Source organism: Halichondria panicea, chromosome 1 (genome assembly GCF_963675165.1).
Source record: "Halichondria panicea chromosome 1, odHalPani1.1, whole genome shotgun sequence".
In the NCBI taxonomy this organism is placed as follows: Eukaryota; Metazoa; Porifera; class Demospongiae; order Suberitida; family Halichondriidae; genus Halichondria; species Halichondria panicea.
Window position 1 is genome coordinate 8,427,946 of NC_087377.1, and position 9,569 is coordinate 8,437,514.

Below are 9,569 nucleotides of genomic sequence, written 5' to 3' on the forward strand. Positions count from 1 at the left end.
AAAATTTCACCAGTAAATAATGGTGAATAAAAAAAATGGTGACGGTCACTACAGCCAAAATGGTGAGCCATGGGACAAGGGCTTCACCAGCAATTGTTGGTGAACATCACGTGCACCAGTTTTGTTTTTACAGTGTGCATGTCATCTGTTACCATATGTAGCGGGAAATTTTCGTGGGGTGCAGTAGTGAACGTGAAAATTCAAACCGGGATAAACTCCCACACACTGGTATTTCACATGCAAAGCTATTGGTGGGTGTGGTTTCCTGGCACTGAACCCGCAAAAATTCCCCGCTATACGGTATATATCTCAGACTGTACAGTGGATTTCAGTTGCGTTCGAATTTGCATTGACGTACGGACTTCCGTGTTGCGCTTACAAGAGGAAAACCGCAGGAAATTCAAATGTAATACTATAGATCAAAATGTCAGCTGAACCGGGAAGAAAGAAAGCCTATGGCATAGATCTACGCTGGAGAGTAGTCTATCAAATAATTGGTATGAATCTTACCTATGACAAGATAGCTACTAACTTAAATATTGCAGCAAGCACAGCATACAGTATATTTACGAGGTTTCAGCAAACAGGAAAAGTAGATCCTGTACTGAGTGAACAAAGGAGAGAGAGCTGAGAAAGCTAAGTGTACATGAAGAAAATATATACAGTTGGGATGGTGCTCGAGGATCCATCCATGTATCTCTCTGAGGTGTGCCACGAATTGGAGGAAGCAATGGGGGGTTGTGGTGACTCCCCCAACTATTTGTCGGCTACTTAGAAGATATGGAATCACTCGAAAGAAGATTCAACAATTAGTAGCTCTCCAAAGGTGCTATACACTCCGTGGAGCATTTATGGCTCAGTGTTTACTATTTAATCCAGACCAGTTTGTATTTATTGATGAAACGGGTTCAGATGCCAGAGATCATATCAGAAAGTATGCATGGATATGCAATAAGAGGATTGGCACCACAGAATAAACGCCTGTTGAGTCGTGGGCAAAGAGTTAATGCTATTGCTGGCATGAGCACTGATGGTGTAGTAGCTGTTGAAGTTACTAAGTCTAATGTTGATGCGGAAGTGTTCTTTGACTATGCAAGACGATCCCTCATACCGAACATGCTACCATTCAACGGATCTAATCCTTGTTCAATTGTTATAATGGACAATTTGTCTGTGCACCACACTCAAGATATCACAGATCTATTCAGACAAATGGGCATACTTTTACTATTTCTTCCACGTACCGTATAGTCCTGATCTCAATCTGGCAGAAGAAATGTTTAGTTTTGTAAAAAACTACTTAAGGAAACACGATAACCTACTGCAAATTGTCACCAACCCAACTGATTAATACACTCAGCTTTTGATAGTATCACCAGTGAACATTGTACTGCTTGGATTCGACACAGCGGTTACTCAAAATAATTTATGCATTCCATTCATATAATAACACATTGTCATTCATACACAATACTTGATTTGAAGGCAAGAAATTTCCTGATTCTTTAATTCTCGAATTTAGCAATGTTACAAACAGTCAATAGTTGGATTTAATTTCCTCCATGATTTCCTTTTGCATTTCATCATACGGCAGTTGAGAAATGGCACCTTTCTCAAGCAGTGAGTGCCATTTAACTAACTGCTCAATGCACTGACTCCGGAGGCCAACCCTTTTACTGGGAGAAGTAATAATTGATGGTGAAGACTTAGAGGCAGCTTGAGGTGAAGGTGGATAATTCTCGCGTCCTTCACTAGCAGTCTGCCTTTTTTCGTTTCTTTCTTCCTCGGAAGTATGGTAAATCTGGAGGATCATCGTGTGAATCGTGTTTTCCCACATGAATCAAATGTTCCCAAGCATTACACTTTTCTACTGAATATTGGTTGCCATGCTTATCTTGAAGTTTCTTCACGATGCACTCAACTTCGTAAATTTTCGAAGCAATTGCTTCCTTCTTAGATTTGGAACTTGTCTCTGCTTTTTTCGATTTACTGCATGTAGTGATCTCAGATCCTTCAGGGTTCTCAGAAAAGAGCCAGAGCAGAATCTCAGTCTTTCTCTTGTAAATGTCATACATGGTATCTATACATCTTCATCTGTATATACAGCCACCTCTGCATGCTTCCCCTTTAATCCATGCCCTGGCTCAATGTAGCCTATTTGGCTGGGTGATATTTTGTCCAAACACTTTTGCAACTGTTCTGTTAGTTCATCAAATGAGGAGAAACGATCATAAGCACTAAGCTTTCTGACAGTGTATTCGAACTTTCGTACTGGGTTCACTACCTTTACCGAATATACGTAGTGTTTAGAAGATAATTTTGAAGGGGGAACCCTAACCCGTGCTGTTTCACACTGTGTACACAAAGGGTATTACATGGAAACATGTTAGCCAATTTTATTTACTTACTTCTACTTCAATGCAGCTTCCAGAAGCAGCGCTAACTGTAGCTTTGGGTGCTGAAACTTCTACTCTACTTTGGCCTTGCCAACAACGACCCATAGAGATAGACCCAAGGCTAGGCCCAGGGTATGGTGAGTGGGACTGGTAGTCACAACTCTCCATGTAATCAGGCCAGCCAGAGTCCCTGTTAATGTTGTTTCTGTCAGACACGTACTGTGAATAATCTGAGAAGGCTCTGAAATTTTCACGTGGAAGCTCACGTGACAATATAATAATTTCCCGCGTTTTTCCTATCTTATAGCGCAACACGGAAGTCCGTATGTCAACGCAACATTCGAACGCAACTGAAATCCACTGTACCTTTTTTACATTACGTAAAAATAACTGTATACAATCATCACACTGTACAAATTTGTACAATCATCACACTGTACACATTAATTTTGTACAATTATCTCACTATGCAAATGTGTACAGTATTATGTATGATGCATAATTATTGTTGTGCGTTGGATCATGCAGTGGTTTAGTATTTTAAGCAACGTTTGCTAAATTGCTTGTCACAGGTTTACACTGGACCTCGACAGGCTCGCAATTCAACTCTCGCTGACATAACAACTCTGAAAATTGATGACATGGTGGCAGTGCATTGCGAAAATTATGCACGGGAACCTATTATTGGTCTCTGCACACAAGTACTTGACACTACAATAGATGTGGTGTGGATGGAAAGCACTTACACCTCATCATGGAAGCATTGGAAAGTGCGAGACGAAAAAAATAAGAGAAAGGTGGTCAACTGGACCGACCAGATTCCCAAAATGTCTGTCATCTTGTTTGGTTTTACACTAACTACCACCAAGCACCTTAGAAAAACAACTATTGAACGTCTGAAAGCACAATATGCTAAACTTAATTTACCAGAGTCTCATGTCATAGTTAGTAATTAACCAGTTTCATTATGTTTCAATGAAACTCTGCTGTTTCTAAACTTGGGAAATTATTCTGAATAACTACATTTGTTACTGTAACAACAATTTTGAGTGTAATGAAATCGCAAGAATTCAAAAACATTTGCATAAAATTAACATATCATAAACGGAACTGTTAGTTCAGAAGCTGTTTATGGTGCTTATCGCATTATTACAACATTATTACACAACAACTGATGATATTCCATTCCATGCAGGAGGGGGAGAGTGTCGAAGAGGCAATCTTGGCAGTACCTATACTGCTCAGCCTTGCATAATTGTGCGGGGACAGCTCGTCACTGAATTTAAAGACGCTGTATTGGTGATAGAGAAGAAGTTTGTGACCACCTTCGACCCCAAAGAAGCACCTCTGCTACTATTGGGTGCATTCTATGTATTCAACATGCATTACACTGAAGGGTGCATTAATTTGTACACCTTCTTTGAGGTTGTTTTTTTTAGGTAAACAAAGGCCTGCCAAAATGACAAGGCTCTCAGGTGTTATTGCTCGGCTATCTAGTTGCCGTGAAAACTAAACTGACTGTTTACTAGTACTATAGCAACTGATGTAAAAGCAACTTCTATTGTATGCATAGTTAGAAATTGTATGGCCTTGTTTATACTTCTTGCAACTTTTTTTTGCTTCCTCACCCCCAGGAAGATATTTCAACCTATTAAAGACGGCTTAGCCGTCCATGGTGAAACGCTGGCAAAAAGTCATAGTGATGGTCTCACAACATTGGCAAAAAGTCATAGTTATGGCCTTATGTATGTCGGTTTAGGGATCGTTGTCGGCGGGATCAGTTTGACCATCGCCCTTGGACTGATAGCTTTTGCTGTCCACCATCATAGTAGGTGAATGTAATTTGTATTCCATTATGTGTACGTCTAGACTGTGATGTCCAATGTCAGTGTGTACTGTACCAAAAGTGGAAATTGATAGTACTCATCAGCGGTAGATCCAAGGGCCTAGGGGTGCAACGGAGCATGCAAACCTCCCTTTTGCTCAGAATGTTGGAATAGTCATTTATACAGTATTAAAGATTACATAATTATTTTCACAGGTAGATTTCTGTTTAGGTATTAAATTCTGCTCAAGTTGTGAAATTCGTAGCGTTTCTAATTATTCGCAAGTTGGTTTTAATGAGCATTTTTCCAATTATATACACATTTTTGCAATTTTACTCTCCTTCACAGAAATAGCAGAACCGCGAAAATAAGATTCCACAGTTTATATACACAACAGCATGTGGTTGGACACCTACGGTGTTAAGCGGAGTTACCTAATGTGAAATTCTTGGTAGATACTGTCTAGTAAGGGTTGTGAGCTAAAGATTAACTATGTTGACAATTATTGTTGATTTTTTTTTATTGTACAGACATACGGGCACCGGCGGCACCACCACAGCAACAACAACATTGATCGATTAACTAAATCACTTGTATATATATTCATTTGTGTCAAATTCCAATTAATTCTTATGCTCAAAAGCAGTACCTTATGCTACCCTAAAAAGTAGTATACCTTCAGGGCTTACCCTCTAGGCGGTACTGGCCAGACCGCTTTTTTTTTACATGTGTTAGATACGGCGGTGTCGGAGGGGAGGGTGAACTGCAGGATCTAGTTAGATCTTCAATGCTATACATGCAACAGTAATATTATAATGTGTTTCATGTATGAAACTTGAGTAATCGGCTCTTCCTCTCCTTTTTTGTTAAGGCTCTGGCAGCAAGGTTTGAAGAAGACCCTTCAGCTCCTGGTGTACCACCCTGGTCCATTGCAGCACTCTCAAAAGAAACCTTTGACACAAAAAGAAAAGATGGCTACAGGTACGAGGTATTAGGAGGGCAGCACTCAGCTCTGGCAAGAAAAGAGATATATTCGGCTCTTCAAAGAGTCCTAGCAAAAGTCTATATTGGGCTCATAGATGATGAATCCCTCCGTTTAGCTTCACGACAAAACATCAATGATGCTATGACCGCTCAATTTATTGTTTAAGACATGGGAAGGTGCACTATGGACAATGTGTCTTCAATCAGGCCTCGTTTATAAGAGTGATGTTTGCATGGAAGCTCGTGTCCACTGTCATGGGCAAGTTTGAGGAGGGGGAGCTAAAAGACCAGACCTTCAGCAACAAATCTCTTATTACAAAGCCTGAATTCAGGCAACAATACTTGAGCCCAATTCATAGTGCTTGCCTGAGGAATTTAAGTTTGATGTTCTGTATAGGAGGTACAGGAGATCACTATTGAGTGAGCCTTTTGCAAGTAAGAATGCAAATATAATAATTGTATTGGCATAATTCTATATGTGTCTTTCTCCTGTTTGATCTGAGAACATAATTTATACAAATGTCAAAAAGTGTCCTCTCCTGGACCCACCCCTGCGTTGCAAGGGGTGGGTTTATTCCTTTTTTCTGCCCCCCTCCCACTTCTTACGGCCCTGTACATGTACAGTGTACTTCACTTTGTATAGATAAGACCACCAAATTGCATTGCTAAAGTGCTTATACTTATATCTGAGACACTGTTAGGGAGTTTAGAGACCCTTAGGAGCTTATAATAATTTAATGTAGTAGAACCCTCACTGCATTTTTGCACTAATCGGAGAAGACCTATCACAGCTTGAAACAACACAGTCAGCAATGGAGAGTTGTTACTGTTGTGCAATTGGTATAATTGTTCCTTAGCGTCGAGACGTGAGTATAGAAAGTATATAGCTTCATCCGGTATCATATACTGCTGCATTCCAATTCTAATGCAATTACGCAAACAATAACAAGATGTTTTCATTTTTCATTGCAGGTATAGCTCCCTAGGGTTTGTGCCAGCACTAGGCTTTGCTGTCATAATTGGCCACTATACTCTGTCAACGGAGAATTGGTTCCTTCAACACAGCACCTGAGGCCCAGAGATCCAATGTGTTTTTGTCAGATGTTAAGGATGTTGCTGACGGTGTGCCAACAAGTGTTTATGAGTCACTGATCTACACACTCTCATATGAAGGACAGTGCATCATCGATGCCACAACATGAAGTGGTATGTATAAGAGTTATAGTCTGTGAGTAGCTATAATTATAATAATTATAATTATGATAATACTATTACTATAATTATACTGCAATTCTTACAGCTATTAAAAGCATACGTATTACATCATTAGTTATATCCGGGGTAAGAGCTATAATTGCACGTCGTCAAGTGCCTCAGGAAATTAGCTTCGATTAGCGATAATTATAATGAAAACCGTAAATGCGCATGCGCGTAGTCAAAGGCCTTTGGCTGAGCGTAGCAGAGAGCAAGCAGAAGACAGTTTCCCAGTTGCTGCAAGATATGTATTGAGTGTAATGGAGGAGCCTGAGCCTTCAACAACAGTTGGCTGTTCATGGTGGCATTGTAGCTGTGCTGGTGTGTATACACTTCAAAGGCTGGATTACAAATTCTTCTTTAGCTATTTGGGTTTGTATATAAAAAGTGCGAATTTTTTTGTCCATGACCACAGTTGCATGTGAGCAACGATGAGCTATTGCTCAAGGACCAGTGAATACAAGGAGGATTTTGTCGGAACTTGCATGAAACTGCAAAGAAAAAAGTCATCAAACTGATGATGTTGTCATACAACACAATTACACGATAAACGAAAAAAAAAAAACCCACTAGTAGAGTATATACAGTACTTGCCATGCAAAATATAATTATGTTAACAACCACCTCCGAATAAAGGCCAGTTGCTATATAACGGCCAGGCACAATGAACAGTTTGTGCATGTACAAAACAACCTCAACAATAGCCACCTCTGTATAAAGGCCTCAATGGTGTAGGGGTTCCACTGTAATAATCACTAGCAATCTTGAGGAGATTAAGCCAATACTGATATTACCGTACCCTATCATACATACCCATCCTACCCCATCCTACTTTTGACAATGATGACAAGTGATTCGCGGAGGCGACAAAGAAGAAGCCCTAGCCACGTGTCAGAAGTGATCCTAGATCGATCGCAGCTACTTCTTTTTCCTAGCTCCTACAGTGTCTTCTCATCCTACTACCCATCCTACTTCACATTTCACATCCTACCGATCCTACGTGTGTCTTCTACCACGATGGACAGTGATCCTCGGCCTCAGGTAAGTGACAGTAGGATGTGTAGTGTGTCCTTTATATGCAAAGCTTAACCTTACTTCTTAAATGTAAATGTTGGCCCTCTATGTGTTACATAGAACACTCTGAACAGTGGAAGCAGTGATGGCAAAATCAACGGATTTGTTGGCAAAAGGGGGAAGCCGTATGCCATTCCTGTTGTGAAGGTGTGTTGTATTAAAGGCGTCCTAGCAGCTGATATCACTGCATAAAATAAAAATAGGATGTTGACAATAAAACCATAACAACACTGACGCCCAACCATCGTGTTCTCCCAAGCAGCAACTATTCTAAGTTCAGTGATAGTAAGCATTGCAAAGGTAAAAAAAAAGCAACCTCATGCTCTTTTTTTTTCAGTAACTCCAATTAATTTGAGAAAGGAAATAATGAGGAAAATAAAAATGTTCCTTATGATCGTAGTTGTCGATTGGCTGTTCGAGTTTTACCGAGCAGGGATCACAGTGCAACTCCACGCAATCAAAGTAGTGAAACTACAATTATAGGCAGGGTTAAACGACAAAAATGTCAGACGGATCGATAGGAATGAAGTATCAGAGATAATAAAGACGGTTTGCCAGCATACTGCTGATATAATTATAGCTGTATTTCAAACCTTTGGAAATTCTGTACCCGAATTCACGCTATACCTATAATCGAGGAATCCTTGGCGAGTTTTAATATATCCTTTTTGTTCCGCCTCCGGTCCTGTGGCATAATTAATAGCCGTGTAGTAGAGCCATCACTGTGAGTATATATAATAATCATACATGGCGATAATTATACTCCAGCTAAATGTCGTAAAAAGAAAGCAACTCTTCAGATGCTATGCATTGAAGAGATTGATGGTGAAATTGGCAATTTGATCAGTTGGCTGGTAAACTGTATAATTATATACATGCATGTGCGGGCAGGGCAGTAGGCCTTCACACAATTTGTTTGTTAGAAAGTAGGTGCTCTTGATGGGTACGACAAAAAACGTACAAACGAGAATGAAAACCCTACTATTTCTTTTCTGAGCATGCAGGATTCAAACAACTGGCTGCTATGAGACCGAGTGTGAAATGATTGCATGTATAATTATACAGGCACGAGCCTGAGGTCGAGGGGGTACATATAAAATGCCGTAAAAAAATCATGCAGGGAAAGTCCGCTATTTTGAATGGAAAATTAATATTCTAATTGGACTGCTAACAAAAAAGTTATATAGGTCTGGCTATAAGAATGGTGCAACCACATGAATGTGCTACAGAGATTTTCAGGTCAGTTGTCAATGTGCTATCATGATCATTTAAACTTGTTGCTCACCAAAGGAATGTTTCAAATCTGCATGTAAAGTTAGTAATGTTCGTTCAAGTGATAGTGAGCAATATTATGTACCCTAATCAAGGATAAGGTCAATCCAATTCAAAACCAGCAAAACAAATCCAACGGCTGGAATAGTTCTTGCAACACCTTTAACGGGTCGGCAAGTATACAAGGAGTAAGTACCGCCACTGATCCGGAAGATTCTCTTGAAGGCATGTATAAGCAGAGGAAATATAACAAGGACAGCGCAAAAAACGTTGACTTTACGAAATATGTATAGTGGTAGGTATAGGTGGCATCCTGCGCAGCAGCGCGCGAAAATATAGTTGCAGACATCTTCTCAGGGCTTCTCTGTTGAACAAGCTCACTCTCAGCTATACTACTGCATAAACACTTTATTACATCATTTCCGGTGGGTGCGGTATCAATGTGACATTTGTATTAGGTGTGGTTTGCATTGTAGAATTAAGTTTTTGCACTCTATATAACTCGACTCGACTTCTAGCTCGCAGCGACTGTCGACCTAACAATTGCTGACACTAACCTAAACTACTGCCTCTTCATCATTTCAAACTATTTTATTAATTTATTATTATTTTCGTTGTACAATTGTTGGAGATACTAAAAAAGTCAAGCTTTTAAATGACACTATATTCATAATTTAATCGTTTATCGTGAGAACCCACACAGACAAAGAGTATCCTTGGAATCTCAGGAGCAGACTCGTTGGTGGTCGAACAGACGAAGAGT

The 9,569-nt window shown here is 39.9% G+C and overlaps 1 long non-coding RNA gene across 2 annotated transcripts; it reads left to right on the top strand.

Moving 5' to 3' along the window:
• Positions 1 to 7,144: 7,144 nt before the first annotated feature.
• LOC135341987 (uncharacterized) lies at positions 7,145 to 7,915 on the top strand. Of its 2 annotated transcripts, XR_010396707.1 has the most exons (4): positions 7,145 to 7,501; positions 7,595 to 7,681; positions 7,738 to 7,819; positions 7,872 to 7,915. It is a non-coding gene; the product is annotated as an uncharacterized LOC135341987 (long non-coding RNA). The 2 variants fall into 2 exon arrangements; XR_010396706.1 differs by having other exon boundaries at positions 7,146 to 7,501; positions 7,595 to 7,819.
• Positions 7,916 to 9,569: the final 1,654 nt, after the last annotated feature.